Consider the following 20,577-nt stretch of genomic DNA (forward strand, 5'->3'; position numbering starts at 1 on the left):
TTTTTTTTTTTTTTGGACTTCTTTAAATTTTAATTTTTTTTCCTAAAATGATAATGAGTTTTTTAAATAACTGAAAGCCTTTTTAAAATGAGTATTTGCTGTTTGGCCGATTTTCTTAAAAAAAAAAAAAAAGTTAATTAGTTTGCCTTCCTTTTAGAAATGACCCAGGGAATAAATACATGAAGTTAGCACTTTTTATGCCTTAAAAAGAGGAAACTTTGCAATTGCCCAATTCTCAATTTCAGCAGAGTCTATGGGTCCTGGGCAGTAATCAGCGGTATGTCTCATGATAGTGATGTGTCAGAAAGACCTCATTTCTACTATTTTTGCTAGTGACTCTTTATCACACTGATCACAAGTGCTGGTGCTAGATAACTAGACCAGAAAACCCCTTAGATGAAAAGATAAGGCCCCAGATGCTGTCAAACACCTCCCAATTTGTTTGTTGGAGATCTCGGGTCAAATCTTGGTGAGAGGTAAATGTAAGTTTGATGATCTTATTCTATTTTCCTTTGTGTGTGTGTGTGTTTAATTTAGGTTTTGTTTTGAATAACATTTTATCCTGAAGTCACATGGTAGCATACAGTATTTAAGATTCTCGGTTCCCCTTACTACCAGTTGGGGGAACCAGTTGTATCTTCAGAAACTGGCCTTAATGAGAATAAGACGATGTAAGAAAGCAAAGCCCAGGTTGGGTTTTTGCGAGGTATCAGGATGTTTCTCAGAGGAATCTCTTTCTCAGTGCTGAGGTGAAATTGCGATTTCGGCTGAGGATGACTAGCACTTCAGCACTCCCTTACTTTATGGTCATTGACAGCTGTGAACTCCACGCATATCTGGCACCTACTTCATTTCAGAGTATCACACAGTCTCAGGAAGATAAAAAGTGTCCAAGCCTTGGTCCCAACTTCCAGAAGCTTCCAGTCTTACTGGAGAGACATTCTGTGGAAACACCCAAGGAGCTCATGCAAAGCAGATTGAATGGACCCCATTTAAAAGATCCGTATGAAGATGCTTCTTTATCCGGGTTGTGCCTCTCTCAATAAAGCCCAGGGCTCCTAGCAGTCATGGGAATCTCATTTTCACAATCTAATGCATTCTCTGTTTTGTTTCTGACTTCAGCCTCTCTATATAAATGCATGGTTTTTTGTCATCACTTCTTCTTGTTCTCAGGACCTTCTTGCTGATTTTAGGAGCCTCTAAATCTTATGACCAAATAATATCCTCAGAATCTTCCTCATATTTCCCTAGATCTGAAAAGACATGACCATTTAGCACTGATTCTGGGCGGCCTATTTCTTTACTGGTTCTGATGAGTCTTCTAAAGGTGCTGACTGTAGCCTTTATATCTTTTCACCAATACTTATTACCATCCTTTTTAGCAAAGTGGAGTTTTGAAGTCCTTGCCTTTTTATCAGCAATTAGCAAATTCCAGACCTCTTGCTTACAATTCAGTTAATTTTAGAACTGAGTGAAATTATTGTCTGTGCTTTGCTTTTGTGCTTCATTTCTTTTTCTTATCATTTATCCATTCAACAAACATTTCATTGAACACTGAACTGTGACAGGCACTATACTAGTAAATAAAAACATAAAGGTGAAAGAGACTTGATTCCTTCCTCAAGGACACCACATCTGGTAGAAAAGACAGAAAATCAGCCCATATGGTAACTGTGTGAAACAGAAAAAGTCATCTCTGCCTCCTAGCAGAGGCAGCTCTGCACTAGGCCTCCACTGATGCAGCAAGCAGAGAACAGGATGGACTTCAGCCCCTCTTGCTTTCTTGACCAGGGATCCTTGTCCTTGGGCACAAGCTGAGCAATCCTATGCAATAGCCCTGGACATGGAAACAGCACGTTATAGTACAGTGCGATGAGCACAGAGAAGAGAGGGCCTGACCCTCTGGTAGGATGGGAATCTGGGGGAGGTTTCATAGAAGAGATTAAGCATGAGCTGAGACACAAAGAAGCTCATTCAGTGAAGGGGCTGAGGAGCAGAGGGAAGATGTACAAAGCCATGCAGGTTTGAAGAGCACAGCACGTTTGAGGCTTTATGAGTCACTGATGATGGCAGAGTGCCAAGTGGGGGGTGAGAGTGGAAGAGATTTGACAAGAATTGAAGCTGGAAGACACTATAGCAATGGTCTAGGTCCTTGCTACTCAAAGTTCTAGACTCCTCCATAGGGCAGCTTTGGCATTACCAGGCAAATGGTAGAAGTGCAGAATCTTGGGCCTCATCAAGACCTATTGAATCTGAACCTACATTCTAACAAGCAGAAGTTAGCACAGTTAAAACTGTCTCCCTCTGGAGAAAAGGATTAAAGCTGAAAGAATAGAGCTTTTCCTTGTAACTGGATTTTCATTGTTAGCTCTTCTGTGTGATCTCGCTTTTTAAACCAATGTACATGAAACATCTGGGGAAAAAATTAAGAGAGTAATTAGGAAATAAGAAAAGCAAAGTGGCATGGCTATTCTTAAGGATGAAGAGCAAAAAAGAAAAAGGGTAACTGCTGTGCTTCCCTGGTGGCCCAATGGATAAGAATCTGCCTTGCAATACAAGGGACACACGTTCAGTCACTGGTCTGGGAAGATTTCACATCCCTCACGGCAGCTAAGTCTGCGAGCCGCAGCTACTGAGCCCACAGGATCCAACTGCTGAAGCCTGCGAGCCTAGAGCCAGTGCTCCCCAACAAGAAAATCCACTGCAATGAGAAGCCCTCGCACTGCAAGTAGAGAGTAGCCCCTCCTCGCCGCAACTAGAGAAAGTGCGCATGCCGCGATGAAGACCCAGCACAGCCAAACAATAAAATAAGTAAATAAAAATCTTAAAAAAAAAAAAAAAAAAAAGAGCCCAGGAAGGAAGGCAAATGAAAGTTATCTGTGAAGCTCTGCTTCATCCTCTTCTCTTCTGCTTCTTTTTGCCCATTTATTCATTCAACTATTTACTGTATATATTGAGCACCAACTATTTGTCAGGCACAGATATCTGCATTTTCCTAGTAACTGCAGGGATTTCTACACACTTTCAGATCTCACAAGAGATCCCTTCCCCAAGGGATCTAAAAGCCACTCTCTTCCCTGTGCTAGACCTTCTTCCTCGCTAGCCCTGGGAGGGTCATCAGGACAGTAGGAACAGTTGAAGCTGGGAGGCTCTGGTAGTTTCTGTTCTTTGCTCAATCCTCTGTATGTGGTTTCCCTGATTCTTTTTCTCCAAGGGGAATCCTAAATGGGGGAAAAAAATCCAGGTTCAAGTATGGCTTCAGGGTCTGTGGAAGATCATGATTGGACCTGACTGAGTGAGGGGCCAGTTCTGGTTTTGGTAAGCCACTAAGGTAAGAGCTGGGGTATATTTCTATGAGCCACTGACTAATTTCCCCTCAAAAGGAGACTAGACTGAAACATTTGAGGTACACTTCAGGGACCTTTGGGGTAGGGGAAGCAAAAGAGAAATAATGCTTTTCCCCCAAACGCTGTCTGGGAATTCATCACAGAAACCACTTAAGGCAAGAGTGTGATCATTCTGTGATAGAAAACCATGTTACCACAAAACACGGATGACAAAAGAAAGGTGAAGTGGATGGCATGGTGGTGTCTGGTGTGGCTTTTTAAACAGATTTCACAATATGACTAAAAAAAGACCAGTTCAAATGCTTGCCATGAGTAAGTCGCTCAGCTTATGCGTGCTCTCTGTGTGTGGGTTCAGGATCAGGAGACAGGGAAAACAGGGAAGAAATACGCAAACATCAAGATTCTACCCTCGTGCTGCCTTTGGCAACTTTAATCTTTGAGATGATAAAAATAACAGTCTTGCTCAGATTTATGTGGGAAAAAAATATAATTGAGACCTCCTAATGTCTCTCATTTCCTTCGGGAAGTCTATAGGTACTAAAGACTTCTTTTAAGCAGCCCCAGAGATTGCTTGAGTTTAAAAAAAAGAGAGACAAAAAGAAGAAAGAAAGAATTTGCTGTAATTTGATATGTGGAGACCATGTTGAGGTTTAAATGGCTGGATTTTTCTTAGAATAACCCACGCTAAGAGTGTTGTAATTGAAAGTGTCATTGCTGTCAAAGTGTGGTTCATGCATCTGTGCCAACCCACCAACTGTTACTGGTCTACAAAGCCCCGTGTGGTTGGTGCTTTATAAGAGGACTACAAATGATCAAGCTGTGGACCACAGATGTGTCTTTATATGTCAACATGATTTTGCATGAATGAGGGATTTTTTTTTTAAGCTTTAACTTTTGGGGCTGTATATATAAAACAACCTGTGTTTTAAAAAACAGATTCACCATCCCTCTGGGTCATCCCAGGGAGGAGGGAGGAGGTTTCAGGATGGGGAACACATGTATACCTGTGGTGGATCCATTTTGATATTTGGCAAAACTAATACAATTATGTAAAGTTTAAAAATAAAATAAAATAAAATAAAATAAACAGATTTACATTAACCTTTGAGGTAACTGTTTGACTCCCCAGGACAGACCAATACGGCTCCTTTACTCCTATCACCCAAGAAAGATTAGTTGACTTTGTCATGATCTACCTGAAACTACATTTTACTTCTCTTTCCTCTGTGGCAGTTTTCTAGGTGGAGAGGAAATGTCTGAACCTGTGCCCCCTGTGTCTTGGGTTTTAGTTACAATTGGAGGTCAGTGTCTACTGATGGGTAATTACTTATGTTTGCTTGGAAGCAGAAACATATCTCCCAATATGTTTTCCTTTTTAATTATGTTTCTTTCCCAACATACACTTTCCTCTGTGGTTTGGTGTAAAGAACTTTGTTGTTACATAAACCTGTATTTGGACCCCAGGACTGCTACCTTCTTGCTGGTTGTTGTACTTTGGACATAGGACTCTCAGCTTCCATTTCTTATCAGAGAAAGGCGATAACCTTACCTATTTTGCCAAATTGTTGTAAGGGCTTGTGCATGTGTTTGTGCTCAGTAATGTCTGACTCTTTGTGACCTCTTGGAATGTAGCCTGCTACGTTCCTCTGTCTATGGAATTCTCCAGGCAAGAATACTGGGGTGGGTTGCCATGCCCTCCTCCAGGGGATCTTCCTGACCCAGATATTGAACCTGCGTCTCCTGCATTGCAGGCAGATTCTTTATGGCTGAGCCACCGGGGAAAACCCTGTAAAGGATTAAATGATATAATTTATGTGGAACAGCCCACACAGTGTTTAGCATGGCAGATTTCCCTACATGTTAATTTCTTCTTTGCTTTTATTTATGATCAATTCAAAGAAATAGAGGAAAACAACAGAATGGGAAAGACTAGAGATCTCTTCAAGAAAATTAGAGATACCAAGGGAACATTTCATGCAAAGATGGGCTCAATAAAGGACAGAAATGGTATGGACCTAACAGAAGCAGAAGATATTAAGAAGAGGTGGTAAGAATACACAGAAGAACTATACAAAAAAGAGCTTCACGACCCAGATAATCACGACGGTGTGACCACTCACCTAGAGCCAGACATCCTAGAACGTGAAGTCAAGTGGGCCTTAGAAAGCATCACTACAAACAAAGCTAGTGGAGGTGATGGAATTCCAGTTGAGCTATTTCAAATCCTGAAAGATGATTCTGTGAAAGTGCTTCACTCAATATGCCAGCAAATTTGGAAAACTCAGCAGTGGCCACAGGACTGGAAAAGGTCAGTGTTCATTCCAATCCCAAAGAAAGGCAATGCCAGAGAATGATCAAACTACTACACAATTGCACTCATCTCACAGGCTAGTAAAGTAACACTCAACATTCTCCAAGCCAGGCTTCAGCAGTACGTGAACCATGAACTTCCAGATGTTCAAGCTGGTTTTAGAAAAGGCAGAGGAACCAGAGATCAAATTGCCAACATCTGCTGGATCATGGAAAGAGCAAGAGAGTTCCAGAAAAACATCTATTTCTGCTTTATTGACTATGCCAAAGCCTCTGACTGTGTAGACCACAATAAACTGTGGAAAATTCTGAAAGATATGGGAATACCAGACCACCTGATCTGCCTCTTGAGAAACCTATATGCAGGTCAGGAAGCAACAGTTAGAACTGGACATGGAACAATAGACTGGTTCCAAATAAGAAAAGGAGTACGTCAAGGCTGTATATTGTCACTCTGCTTATTTAACTTATATGCAAAGTACATCATGAGAAACGCTGGGCTGGAAGAAGCACAAGCTGGAATCCAGATTGCCGGGAGAAATGTCAATAACCTCAGATATGCAGATGACACCACTCTTATGGCAGAAAGTGAAGAGGAACTAAAAAGCTTCTTGATGAAAGTGAAAGAGGAGAGTGAAAAAGTTGGCTTAAAACTCAACATTCAGAAAACAAAGATCATGGCATCTGGTCCCATTACTTCATGGCAAATAGATGGGGAAACAATGGAAACAGTGTCAGACTTTATTTTTTTGGGCTCCAAAATCACTGCAGATGGTGATTGCAGCCATGAAAATAAAAGACACTTACTCTTTGGAAGTAAAGCTATGACCAACCTAGATAGCATATTGAAAAGCAGAGATATTACTTTGCCAACAAAGGTCCGTCTAGTCAAGGCTATGGTTTTTCCAGTGGTCATGTATGGATGTAAGAGTTGGACTGTGAAGAAAGCTGAGTGCTGAAGAATGGATGCTTTTGAACTGTGGTGTTGGAGAAGACTCTTGAGAGTCCCTTGGACTGCAAGGAGATCCAACCAGTCCATCCTAAAGGAGTTCAGTCCTGGGTGTTCATTGGAAAGACTGATGCTGAAGCTGAAACTCCAATACTTTGGCCACCTCATGCAAAGAGTTGACTTATTGGAAAAGACTCTGATGCTGGGAGAGATTAGGGGCAGGAGGAGAAGGGGATGACAGAGGATGAGATGGCTGGATGGCATCAGTGACTCGATGGACATGAGTCTGGGTGAACTCCGGGAATTGGTGATGGACAGGGAGGCCTGGCATGCTGCAATTCATGGGGTCGCAGAGTCCTACACGACTGAGCAACTGAACTGAACTGAGGAAACAGGGCCCAAGAGGGAGCTTGGGAGAAGCATGGATGATAGGTAAGAAAGGAGAAGAGGAATAAAAGGAAATAACCTTGGATTGGCAAGCTCTAGTCCACATGCCCTGGGATTTCTTTGGAGGGAATGATGCTGAAGCTAAAACTCCAGTACTTTGGCCACCTCATGCGAAGAGTTGACTCATTGGAAAAGACTCTGATGCTGGGAGGGATTGGGGGCAGGAGGAGAAGGGGACGACAGAGGATGAGATGGCTGGATGGCATCACTGGCTCGATGGACGTGAGTCTGAGTGAACTCCGGGAGTTGGTGATGGACAGGGAGGCCTGGTGTGCTGCGATTCATGGGGTCGCAAAGAGTCGGACACGACTGAGCGACTGGACTGAACTGAGTCCACATGCTCAGCACATCTGTACCCCAGCATGTAAAATAACTTGCATGTTTCATGTTATTTGAGTTTGTGGAGAGTGAGCTGCTCTGACTTGATACTCTTGGAAACTGTGCCCAGTGGCTTGCTATCATGGGAGTGTGTCTCCAGGCACTTTGTGAGGATTATTCAAACTGCCCACAAGGACAAATGTATAACTGAGGAGTCCTGCCTTCAAAGAATACCAATTCTAGTTAATGCCCAAATAACTCTGAGAGTCACCTCTCACCTGACTGCAGAAGTCAATATCTGACTTCTCCCCCAAACTTCTGGGAATTCCTAGGGAGTGCTTATTTCAGTCAACTACTTGGAACCTCAAGGGTAGCCCTTCTCAACGGGGAACAGACTGCAACATTTAGCCTAACTTTACTTAAGGAGAAAGAAAAAATGATGCATAAAAGTAAAAATATCTGGATCCTCCAAAATATCTCCTGAGTGCTTGCTAAGTTGCTTCAGTCGTGTCTGACTCTTTGTGACCCCATGGACTGTAGGTCACCAGGCTGCTCTGTCCATGGGATTCTCCAGGCAAGAATACTGGAGTGGGTTACCATGCTTTCTTCCAAGGGATCTTTCTGACCCAGGGGATCGAACCCATGTCTCCTGCGGCTCCTTCATTCCAGGCAGATTCTTTACTTCTGAGCCACTGGGGAGGCCCAAACCATTTCCTATTCTCCTCTCCAAGGAAGGGTTTCTCTCCCTCTGTCCCTATCCTGCTGCCATGGTGAAGGGATCAAGTTTCCTATAGACCAGAGTCCATTAACCAAGCTTCTCCTTCCAGACCCCAAGGAAACACAGGTTCAAGACTGTAATTCTACTCACTGCAAAGACAACCTTTTTGCATAATCAGTGCTTTTTATGTTCACTACCTTGTGTAATATATGTAGCAAGTACTCAAATATTTGCTGAGTGAATAAAGCAGGGGTCTCCAACCCCCAGCCCTGTTAGGAACCTGGCTGCACAGCAGGAGGCGAGCAAATGAAGCTTCCTCTGCCACTCCCCACCGTTTGCATTATAGCCTAAACCATTCTGTCCCGCCCCCACCTTTGCCCCCCAGGTCTGGAAAAACTGTCTTCCATGAAGCCAGTCCTTGGTGTCAAAAAGGTTGGGACTGCGGGAATAAAGGAATGAACGGTCTCAAACTTTCTGTTCCAGATTAGGATCTTGGCTTTACCTTTATGTGATTAAAAAAAATTATTAATCTTTTTACCCTGAAATAATCCACCTTAAATGTAAATTTAATATCTTTCTTCTAGAAAAACTAAAAAAAAAAAAAAAAAACCCAGAAAACTAAAAACACAAGTAGCTTCTCCTCATCTCTGCACCTCAACTTCTTATTTCTAGCAATTAAGATTTCATGAAATATTTGCTCCCAGCCTAAGCTGTCATACCTCATAATAGAGGGCATTTATTGTTAAGAGAATATTTTCTGCAAATCCCAGGATTTTCATTTCTGCTTGAAGTCTGGCTGAGCAGACTTTGTTATCCCCAAATCCGGCTTTTAAGACAAATTACTTATACTAGTAGCTAAGGGTTCCTTAAGTTCTGGCTCTATGGTTATATACTAACTGTGATAGGAAATTCAGTGTATTATCTTTAATTCCTTCAAAATACAGCCAGATAAGATTCACTGTTTTACATATAAAGAAACTAAGGCTAAGAGAGCATCAGCTGCCTCTGGTGATGTAGCTGGTTAGTGGCAGAGTTGCCTTCAACCCAGGCCTACACCTTCTCTTCGCCTTAAGGCTGGTTGTAAAGGAACAGACAGACTCAACTAGGCAACTTTATGAAATTACTCCCCGTTTCCTGCTTCTCCACAGTATTCTGCCCGGAGCTTACTGGGCTTCCAGGTAGTGCTAGTGTAAAGAACCTGCCTGACAATGCAGGAGACGTAAGAGATGTGGGTTCGATCCCTGGGTTGGGAAGATCCCCTGGAGGAGGGCACGGCAGAATACCCACTCCAGTATTCTTACCTGGAGAATCCCATGGACAGAGAAGCCTGGAGGACTATGGTCCACAGTGTTCAAAAGAGTCAGATATGACTGAAGTGACCTAGCACGAACAAGGAGCTTTTTAAAGTCTTAAAAGACTTTGTGGCCTAAATGAAATTATTTCTAAAGATGGAAGGATGGAGCAATGGGTGGGTATACATACAGGGGAAAGGGTAGGGACTTCCCAGAATCCCTCAGAACACATGCAAACACAGCCACCTACTTTTCCTATGGTGACTGATCCTGTCTGGAGGCAAGTCTTTCAAACGATACTCCTAAGACTTCTAGTTACTGCCGTAAGGTCAAGCCCAGAATTTCACATCAGTCCTTCTCTACTCCTGACAACATCTACCAGTCAAAAGGAAGATATTTGTTACCCTCTACAAGTTTCTCATCCTGTGTCATCAGCCCCACTATATTCTTAGATACAAAGAGTGTTGAAAGCAGGATGTTTGAGTTTAAAAACAGTTTAGGAAAAAAAAAAATAATACTAAAAAAGAAATATGGCAAGGTGACATAGTTATCAAGGAACCAAGCCAATTAAGCTTGAAAAGCTGACTCATTTGATGATTCATTGACTAGAAGATTTTAAGAACTTATTTCAGTTGGTAGTGGTAAAAGTTCATTTGAGGATAAGATCTTGAGAGTCAAGCTGAAATGAAAGATTCCTGTCTCTGATATTACTGTGAAACACAAGTAAGGCTGAACTTTAGAATGAGATACTTCATAGAAGGAGAGAGCAAGAAGGGAATTTAAGAACTGTTTCATTCTAACTTGACTCCCACAAGAGAAGTAAAGTAGCTAGTTTGAGAAATCATAGGGTTTTAGGGCAAGAAGGAGACCTTATAAATTTACCTCCTAAAAGAAGAGTACCTTCTAGAGCATCATGAAAAATGGCATTTCCAGGCTATGAGACTATTTCCAAGAACTGGGAGGTTAACTTTTGATGAGTATTTCAAGTTGTAAGCAAGTCCTTTTCAGTTCTGGGTGAAACTCTACTTAAATGTAACTTGTACCCATTGAACTTGACTTTCATGTCTTCCCTTAATAAACCTTCTTCAGGAGAAATACACCCAACTTTTAAGGTATTACTAGGTTATGGTGGTTTCCAGCCCCATCACCATCTTCGGTGCTTCCTCCAGATTTATTCCCACATATCAGTGTTCCAGTTAATAGATAGAGCCCAGAATAGACCAAATATTCTAGATGCAGTCTGGTCTAGATATAGTAGGAAGACGGCAAGACTATCTGCTCCCAGCTTTGAACAATATCCTGCTATTGGTGGTTCTGAAGTTCTCCTTAGTTTTTGGCAACTGGATTTCAATTCAGCTTGCATTTGTAGCTGTGGCACAGTTATAATTTACAAGTATGGTATCAGTCATATTTTTTCATATTAAGCCCCCAGAAAGAAGTCAATTTCTTACTAGTTACTTTGTCAGCCTGACTTCTTCTCCAATCATATTAATTTATTCACATGCATGTAAATGTAACACTTTATTATACGCTATGCTACAAATAAAGATATTCTGTGTCCTTGGCACCTCTCTGAATTACCAAACTGGTAATGTTACTAAAAGTAGAAATGGAGTAAATTAGGCAAGTTATTTAACTTCTCTGAACCAAGTTTCCTTATCTCTGATTTAGGAGTAGTTGCCCTACTCCCTTAGCTGTTAGGAAGGCTGCTTCCCAGGTGGCTTAGTGGTAAAGAACCCACCTGCCAATGCAGGAGACACATGTTTGATCCCTGGGTTGGGAAGATCCCCTGGAGGAGGAAATGGCAACCCACTGCAGTCCTCTTGCCTGGGAAATCCCATGGGCTATAGCCCATGGGGTCACAAAAGAGTCAGACATGACTTAGCAGCTCAACCAGAATATAGACATTTAAAAATGCTTGTCAGGGAGTCCAGTGGTGGTCCAGTGGCTAAGAATCTGCCTGCTAAAGCAGGGGACATGGATTTGATCCCTGGTCTGGGATGATTCCACATGCTGCAGGGCAACTAAGCCTGAATGCCACAACTGCTGAATCAGAGTTCTAGAGCCCACCGTCCGCAACTGCTGAAGCCTGCGCACCCTGGAGCCAGTCCTCTGCAACAAGGGAAGACATGGTGATGAGAAGCCTGAGCACCGCAACTAAAGAAAGCCCATACACAGCAACAAACACCCAGTGTAGCCAAAAATAAATACATTTTTAAAATCCTTTGCAAATTTTAACTTGTCACAGGAATCTAACTTAGAATGATGATGATTGTCACTAATGTTGATAGAATTAGTTTATTTGCTCCCTTCTTACTCCTGTCTGTAATGCCTGGTGATTTTTTTAAATATCAGCCTTGCCCCCATTACTCCCCACTCATCATGGAAAATCCTCCAGGGCCAGTGAATTTCTCATCTTCCCCCAGGTCTCTAGTGTTTCTCCCTCCCATAGAAGCTCCCATCCACTCTGAATTTCTTTGCTTTATGGTCTGTTCCACACATCAGACAATTTTATGTGGCCTTGTTTTTATACAACTTTTCCTATATATGATGTATTCCTCCCACTTCCTATAAATTCCCCAGGGTGAAGCATATCTAATATAGACTTTGTATCTCACACAATGCTGATTGAGGTTCAGACTTTCAAGACAGAACTGGATAGATCCTGGGAACTAAACCTTTCCTCCCAGCAGCTCAGAAAGGGAGGACATGCCGTCCGGGTAGTCTGATGAATTTCCCACCTTGCTGATGAACATTCAGAAAAGTAGGGCCTCTATCAGCCTGAGCTTGAACTTTCATTTTGACTTGGGGGGTTATAGCTGGAGTTGTCAGTCTGGCATTTTTCCTAACACTTTCAAATGTCACATTTTAGCATCTAGTAGTCACTGTTCTTTCCTCCTCTTCATTTTTAGAACACTCAGAAGAGTTTTTGTGTTTTGGAAAGACCCCTCTCGCTCCCCAGCCCCGAGTTTTCTGCCTTTAGGAGGGTGGTTCTTGAGGATGACTCCCCAGAGCACCACTCGGAAAGAACGCGAGACGCTCGTGCTGTCACATGCGTGTCAAGTGCTGAGCTGCAGCCCAGCCGAGCGGTGCGTGCAGCGGCCACTGCAGCGTTCAGCTAAGCAGGCAGGACGCTGGCAACCCCAGAACCTTCTCAAACTTTCACTTAGCAAATTTTCCTTTTAGTTTCTGTTTAGAGTCTCTTCAAAACACAAGTAAAAGTTTGCATCAGAAAGGGAAAAAACACGAGCTGTGCATACAAGAATTTTGCCAAACATATCATTATACTTGGTATGTGTGCCACGTTTTGATTTTCAATAAATACAGAACTTCTAAAATTTCAAAAATACTTTTAAACACTTTCAAATTTAATAATTTCGAATGTTAAATTTAAAGATAATTTTTCAGATTTAAATTGTTAAATGTGTTTTTCAAAACCTTTCAAATACAGGAAGAATATAACGAAAATAAAATTGGCCCTTGTACTTATCACATAAACAGAGAAAGTTACTGTTATCACCATACCACACAAATTGTACAGTTAAAAAAGCAAAGGAAAGGAGAGGAAGGGAGTAAAAAAAAGGAAGGAATATCAGCTTTTAGATTTTCTTCTCAAACCTGTTTTAAAAAATAGGACTCTATGGAAAGTAACCTCAAGAATTTTGAAAGAAATGACAGATATACTGTATTCTTAATAACACTTATATCACCAGGAGTACCATTGCTGTTTCTGAACATCACAGTGTTTCAATGATCAATAAGTTTTACAGAGCTCTGGTTTCTGTATCACAGAGGACAGATGTATATGTGTGTGCATGTGTGCGTGTGTGTGTGTATGTGTTTGTGTGTGATGCTTCATGAAATTGTGTGTCATCCCTGTGCAGGGGCCATACTATCTTTCTCAGTATCTTTCCAATTTTAGCATATATGTTGCTGAAGCACTTAAAGTATTTTTCAAAAGTCTTATGTGAAGTGTGAAAGTCACTCAGTCATGTCTGACTCTTTGTGACCCCATGAACTGTAGCCTGCCAGGTTCCTCTGTCCATGGAGTCCAGTGAACTCTACCCATGGAGTGGGTAGCTGTTCCCTTCTCCAGGGGATCTTCCCAACTCAGGGATCGATCCCAGGTCTTAGCCATCACAGGCAGATTCTTTACCATCTGAGCCACCAGGGAAGCCCAAGAATACTGGAATGGGTAACCTATGCCTTCTCCAGGCGATCTTCCCAACCTAGGAATCAAACCTGTGGCTCCTGCATTGCAGGCAGCTTCTTTACCAGTTGAGCTACCAGGGAAGCAATATACGTTATCAAAAAACCTTGTAAAATAGAGAAAAGGAGAAAATTACACTGAACTCTACCACTTTAACAAAACTCTATTAATACTTTAGTATACTTCTTTCCAGACTTTTGTCTGATTCTCACTGTTAACATTTTATTTGCTAGTTTCTTTGTCCTCAACATTGTAATAGAAGGGAAACAATTACTATGAGACTATTTATACCATTGCACCTGGGTGTTCATTGGAAGGACTGATGTTGAAGTTGAAACTCCAATACTTTGGCCACCTGGTGTGAAGAGCTGACTCTTTTGAAAAGACCCTGATGGTGGGAAAGATTGAGGGCAGGAGGAGAAGGGGACGACAGAGGATAAGATGGTTGGATGGCATCACCGCCTCAATGGACATAAGTTTGGGTTGGCTCCGTGAGTTGGTGATGGACAGGGAGGCCTGATGTGCTGCAGTTCATGGGGTCGCAAAGAGTCGGACACGGCTGAAGTGCCTGAACTGAACTGAACACCATTGCTCCAGTCCGATTTTCTCTTTTTCTACATATATGTATATTACATTTACCTTTGTTTACTACCTTAGGTGTCTAGGGCTTTTATAGCATTTTAGTTAAGGAGAAATGGCTTTGATATCAGTTAGCTTTGGGTCTCGGAGAAGGCAATGGCACCCCACTCCAGTACTCTTGCCTGGAAAATCCCATGGACGGAGGAACCTGGTAGGCTGCAGTCCATGGGGTCGCTAAGAGTCGGACATGACTGAGCGACTTCACTTTCACTTTTCACTTTCCTGCATTGGAGAAGGAAATGGCAACCCACTCCAGTGTTCTTGCCTGCAGAATCCCAGGGACCGTAGAGCCTGGTGGGCTGCCGTCTATGGGGTCACACAGAGTCGCACACGACTGAAGCGACTTAGCAGCAGCAGTAGCAGGTCTGACTACTAGCTGTGTGAACTCAGGAAAGTTATTAAGCAGCCTTGTTACAATTGTCTTACTGTCACTGAGGATAGCACTCTACCTACTTACCAGGTTCTGCCAGCACAAAAAGCGATAAAGTATATAAATTGAGTAACAGAATGACAGGCTCATGGTAAGCGTTCAATGCCGGGGTCCAGCCCGGGTGGATCCAGGGAATTCGAAGTGGGGACGGCGTCGGCAAGGATCAGGAAACAACTGCTTAATTAAACTTTAATTAAGGATATAAAGAGTAATAGAATAAGGATAGCTCAGTGAGGAAATTCAGTGGAGAAAAGAGGCTGAATAATTCAGCCAGAAGGTAAGAGAAAGAACGACATGGGGAGACCAAGTTTCGGTGAACAAGGCCCGCACTTTATTTTCCAAAGTAGTTTTTATACCTTAAGTTATGCATAGAGGATAATGGGGGAAGGGGTAGAGTCTTGCAGTAAGCCAGGCTTTCTTCCTGCAAACTTATCATATGCAAAAGTTTAGGTGATTTGCATCATCTTCTGGCCCGGAGGCCTTTTTCTCTAAAGGTGATTATTCTAAAGTCAGGTGCCAGCCTCCAAAAAGCATTAGATAAAGTTGCATTCCTACAGAGCAAAGGTGTGGTGGGCTATAACAAGAAAAAGAATTAACTCAAGGGTCCCAGGTTACAAACATTAAAGCTACTATTTACACCAATTACATTAATCAATACACTGCCAGGGACACAGCAGGTAAGGGATATGGAGACTTAGCAGCAAACATTGGCCCAACAAGTGAAAATCCCTTCACCAATACAATTTCTAATCAATCTTTTAACTGCTCAAAGGAATCTGTATTTAGACAGTTTAGAACATCTCATGCCTCTCACAGTTTGGAGGCTCTGAGCAATCACATGTGGCCAGAAAAACCTATTCAGGCAGGCTAGAGGACTTCCAAGGGAGTTTGTAGGTTGAAACACTGTCACACCCAGGAATTATTAACTGGAGCTGTAAGCTAACTCTTTTTTCAGAGAGGTAGTGGGGGACAGCCCCCCGTAAAGTCAGAGGTGTAGGTAAAAGCACAAAGCAGAAAGTAGGCAGATTCTGGTTTTGGGGGTAGATTGCTCAAGAATTTCCAGGGAGACTCCTGAGGCTTGATCCCGCCTTTGCTTATGCCAAGCCTCCTTCCTCATGACCTTTGCCAGGGGCGGAGCTCGCTCCCCGCAGTTCAATATATAGAAACTATTTCTCTACTTAAAATTATATCATAGTTATTTCATATTTCTACATAATCTTTATAACTAGATAGTGATCTGTAATGCAAATATATATCACTATGACTAAATTGCTTCTGTTTTGTTTGACATTATTTCCAGTTTGGGGCCATCTAGATAACACTGTCGGAGAAGGCAATGGCACCCCACTCCAGTACTCTTGCCTGGAAAATCCCATGGACAGAGGAGGCTGGTGCGCTGCAGTCCATGGGGTCGCTAAGAGTCGGACACGACTGAGCGACTTCACTTTCACTTTTCTCTTTCATGCATTGGAGAAGGAAATGGCAACCCACTCCAGTATTCTTACTTGGAGAATCCCAGGGATGGGGGAGCCTGGTGGGCTGCCGTCTCAGGGGTTGCACAGAGTTGGACACGACTGAAGCGACTTAGCGCAGCAGCAGCAAATAACACTGTATGGGCGTTCCTGGTGCTTCAGTGGTAATGAATTTACCAGCCAATGCAGGAGACCCGGGTTTGATACCTGGGTTGGGAAGATCCCCTGGAGGAGGAAATGCCAACCCACTGCAATATTCTTGCCAGGAAAGTCTCATGGACAGAGAAGCCTGGCAGGCTATAGTCCATGGAATCGCAGAGGAGGTGGACACGACTTAGCGACTAAACAACAACAGGTAACACTGTAATGTGTGTTTTAATATAATAATGTATTCCACTTCAGTCTATGGATTTCCTTTTTTAAAAAACCCTTGGAATGGTATTTTTGGATAAAAGTATGAACCTCGACATGATTCTTGCTATTTATTCAATAATTTTTTCTAGTTCATTTTTTAAAAACTTGAGTAATCAAAGTATAGAGTTTTGTACATTTTTTTTTCTTTCAGTGTTATGGCAAAGCTTTTAAAAAATCATATATATATATATATTTACATTTGTAATGAACATCTCCATGTTTATTGCTTTTTCTGTGTTTTTTTTTTATTATTTCCTCAGATTTAAATATGTAGAATTCCTCAAGCAAATGGTAGAAAAACTTTAAGAGCCCTGATCTATAGACAAATCACCTTCCTCCAAATTTGTACTGATTTATATGACCACTAACAACTTAAGACTGTGTGTGTGTCTGTGTTAAGTCACTTCAGTCATGTGCGACTCTTTGTCTATAGACTATACTTATAGACTATATCCTGCCAGACTCAACTTCTATCAATTTAACAACATATTCTGGAGCTGCTGCTGCTAAATCGCTTCAGTCGTGTCTGACTCTGTGCAGACTATGCGACCTCATAGATGGCAGCCCACTAGGCTCCTCTGTCCCTGGGATTCTCCAGGCAAGAATACTGGAGTGGGTTGCCATTTCCTTCTCCAATGCATGAAAGTGAAAAGTGAAAGGGAAGTCGCTCAGTCGTGTCTGACTCTTAGCGACCCTATGGACTGCAGCCTACCAGGCTCCTCTGTCCATGGGATTTTCCAAGCAAGAGTACTGGAGTGGGTTGCCATTGCCTTCACCGTATTTTGAGCATTATGTGTTAAAATTTAAAAAGGTTTTTGCCAATGTAATGATTTAAAAGGCCTACTTAAGTTTTGTTTTGCTTTGAATGTTAAATGACTTATAAAGCCTTTCATTTTTTTGAATTTTAAAGCAAGGGGAACTGAGACACTGGGATGTTGCCTGACTTGACTAGCAGCCTGATTATATTCCTCTTTGATCCATACAACACAAAATTTCAGGCATTGGTTGCTTCCTCTGTACTTCTTGCAGCTGTTCTGTTTTAAAATGGAATTTTGTTTTTATAGAACAAATAGAACTGAGCAGAAACCATGCTGCTCTCTTTGAGTTTGCCTCTCCTAAGTGGAGCCTGCTTTTGAGAATACACAGTTATAGACAACATGTGTTGTAGGAGGCAGATGATGACCACCCTAAGTGTCCTAACAGGAAAGTTGACATCACCAAGGTCTTGCCTTAAAGGTCCAGAAAATTGATTCTGTCAGTACACTCAGAATTAAACTAAAAAATTGGACCATGCTAACCAAATTCCTAGGACTTTAGTATAGTAAGAAATATCATCAATGTGCATATCAGAAATTGGTTCACAATATTCTATTCCCATAGAAAAATCTGTATGAAAAGTCAAATTGTAATCAGTTTGTTCAGGAGCTATAGAATTAGGATGGGGTGGGAAGAGAGGATGGTGGTTGGAATAATGTTAATAATGGCTGGTCATCAAGCTATATGAATCCAATGCATCCATCACCACTGGAGGGACAGACCACACAGGTGGTAGGAATGCATGTGCTGGAGGGACAGGGACCCCTTGCCACCGGATGTGCTCAAGATTCATTATTACAATTTTCCTCATTGGTCTCTTTTCCCTAGACTCTCTGCTTTTGTCCTCAATTCAATTCCACAGTATTTTGTTAAGATCTATGAGCCAATATTGGTTTGAGATCTCAGGTTAGTTCAGTTGCTCAGTCATGTCTAACTCTTTGAAACCTCATGGACTCCAGCATGCCAGGCTTCCCTATCCATCACCAACTCCCAGAGTTTACTCAACCTCATGTCCATTGAGTCAGGGATGCCATCCAGCTCTCTCATCCTCTGTCGTCCCCTTCTCCTCCCGCCTTCAATCCTTCCCAGCACCAGGGTCTTTTCCAATGAGTCAGTTCTTCGCCTCAGGTGGCCAAAGTATTGGAGTTTCAGCTTCAGCATCAGTCCTTCCAATGAATATTCAGGACTGATTTCCTTTAGGATGGACTGGCTGGATCTCCTTGTAGTCCAAGGACTCTCAAAATTCTTCTCCAACACCACAGTTCAAAAACATTAATTCTTCAGCACTCAGCTTTTTTATAATCCAACTCTCACATCCATACATGACTACTGGAAAAACCATAGCTTTGACTTGATGGACCTTTGCTGGCAAAGTAATGTCTCTGCTTTTTAATATGCTGTCTAGGTTGGTCATAGCTTTTCTTCCAAGGAGTAAGCGTCTTTTAATTTCATGACTGCAGTCACCACCTGTAGTGATTTTGGAGCCCAGAAAAATAAAGTTTGACACTGTTTCCACTGTTTCCCCATCTATTTCCATGAAGTGGTGGGACCGGATGCCATGACCTTCGTTTTCTGAATGTTGAGCTTTAAGCCAACTTTTTCACTCTCCTCTTTCACTTTCATCAAGAGGCTTTTGAGTTCCTCTTCACTTTCTGTCATAAGGGTGGTGTCATCTGCATGTCTGAGGTTATTGATATTTCTCCTGGCAATCTTGATTCCAGCTTGTGTTTCTTCCAGTACAGCGTTTCTCATGATGTACTCTGCATATAAGTTAAATAAACAGGATGACAATATACAGCCTTGACGAACTCCTTTTCCTATTTGGAACCAGTCTGTTGTTCCATGTCCAGTTCTAACTGTTGCTTCCTGACCTGCATACAAATTTCTCAAGAGGCAGAAAACACTCAAGGAATAGGCAAAACACTCTCTGACATAAATCACAGCAGGATCCTTTATGACCTACCTCCCAGAGTAACGGAAATACAAGCAAAAATAAACTAATTGACCTAATTAAACTTAAAAGCTTTTTCACAACGAGGGAAACTATAAGCAAGGTGAAAAGACAGTCTTCAGAATGGGAAAAACAATAGGAAATAAGCAACTGACAAAGGATTAATCTCAAAAATATACAAGCAGCTCATGCAGCTCAATACCAAAAAAATAAACGATCCAATCAAAAAATGGGCCAAAGAACTATACAGACATTTCTCCAAAGAAGACATACAGATGACTAACAAACACATGAAAATATGCTCAACATCATGCATTATCAGAGAAATGCAAATCAAAACCACAGTGAGGTACCATCTCACGCCAGTCAGAATGGCTGCTATCAAAAAGTCTCCAAACAATAAATTCTGGAGAGGGTGTGGAGAAAAGGGAACCCTCTTACACTGTTGGTGGGAATGCAGACTAGTACAGCCATTATGGAGAACAGTATGGAGATCCCTTAAAAAACTGGAAATAGAACTGCCATACGACTTAGCAATCCCACTGCTGGGCATACACACCAAGGAAACCAGAATGGAAAGAGACACGTGTAGGCCAGTGTTCATCACAGCACTGTTTACAATAGCTAGGACATGGAAACAACCTAGATGTCCATTAGCAGATGAATGGATAAGAAAGCTGTGGTACATATACACAATGAAATACTACTCAGCTTTTAAAAAGAACACATTTGAACCAGTTCTAATGAGGTGGTTGAAACTGAAGCCTATTATACAGAGTGAAGTAAGTCAGAAAAAAAAAAAACACACCAATACAGTATATTATGGCATATATATGCAATTTAGAAAGATGGTAACAATGACCCTATATGCAAGACAGTAAAAGAGACACAGATATAAATAACAGACTTTTGGACTCAGTGGGAGAAGGCGAGGGTGGGATGATTTGAGAGAATACATTGAAACATGTATATTACCATATGTGAAATAGATCACCAGTCCAACTTTGATGCATGAAATAGGGTATTCAAAGCCTGTGCACTGGGATGACGCTGAGGGATGGGATGGGGAAGGAGTTGGTAAGGGGGTTCAGGATGGGGGACACATGTACACCCATGGCTGATTCATGTCAATGTATGGCAAAAACCACTACAATAGTGTAAAGTAATTACCCTCCAATTAAAATAAATAAATAAATTTTAAAAAATAGAAAAGGCAGAGGAACCAGAGATCAAATTGCCAACATCCATTGGATCATCGACAAAG

The 20,577-nt window shown here is 41.9% G+C and overlaps 1 protein-coding gene and 1 non-coding gene across 8 annotated transcripts in view; both read right to left on the bottom strand.

Annotated features, from left to right (window-relative positions):
* The window catches only part of PDCD1LG2 (programmed cell death 1 ligand 2), a 119,390-nt gene that overhangs the window by 25,503 nt on the left and 73,310 nt on the right, over positions 1-20,577 (bottom strand). For 2 of the 7 annotated variants that reach the window (XM_019965987.2, XM_019965986.2), the window contains one exon: positions 1-20,577. This exon is cut by the window's right edge and continues 11,463 nt beyond it. The exons of the other annotated variants lie outside the window; for them this stretch is intronic. The gene's annotated coding sequence lies outside the window, so the exon portion shown is untranslated. 7 annotated transcript variants of the gene reach the window in all.
* LOC139184689 (U6 spliceosomal RNA) lies at positions 13,221-13,323 on the bottom strand. The gene has a single exon (XR_011568260.1). It is a non-coding gene; the product is annotated as a U6 spliceosomal RNA (small nuclear RNA).

This window comes from Bos indicus, chromosome 8, assembly GCF_029378745.1.
Source record: "Bos indicus isolate NIAB-ARS_2022 breed Sahiwal x Tharparkar chromosome 8, NIAB-ARS_B.indTharparkar_mat_pri_1.0, whole genome shotgun sequence".
Lineage (NCBI taxonomy): Eukaryota > Metazoa > Chordata > Mammalia > Artiodactyla > Bovidae > Bos > Bos indicus.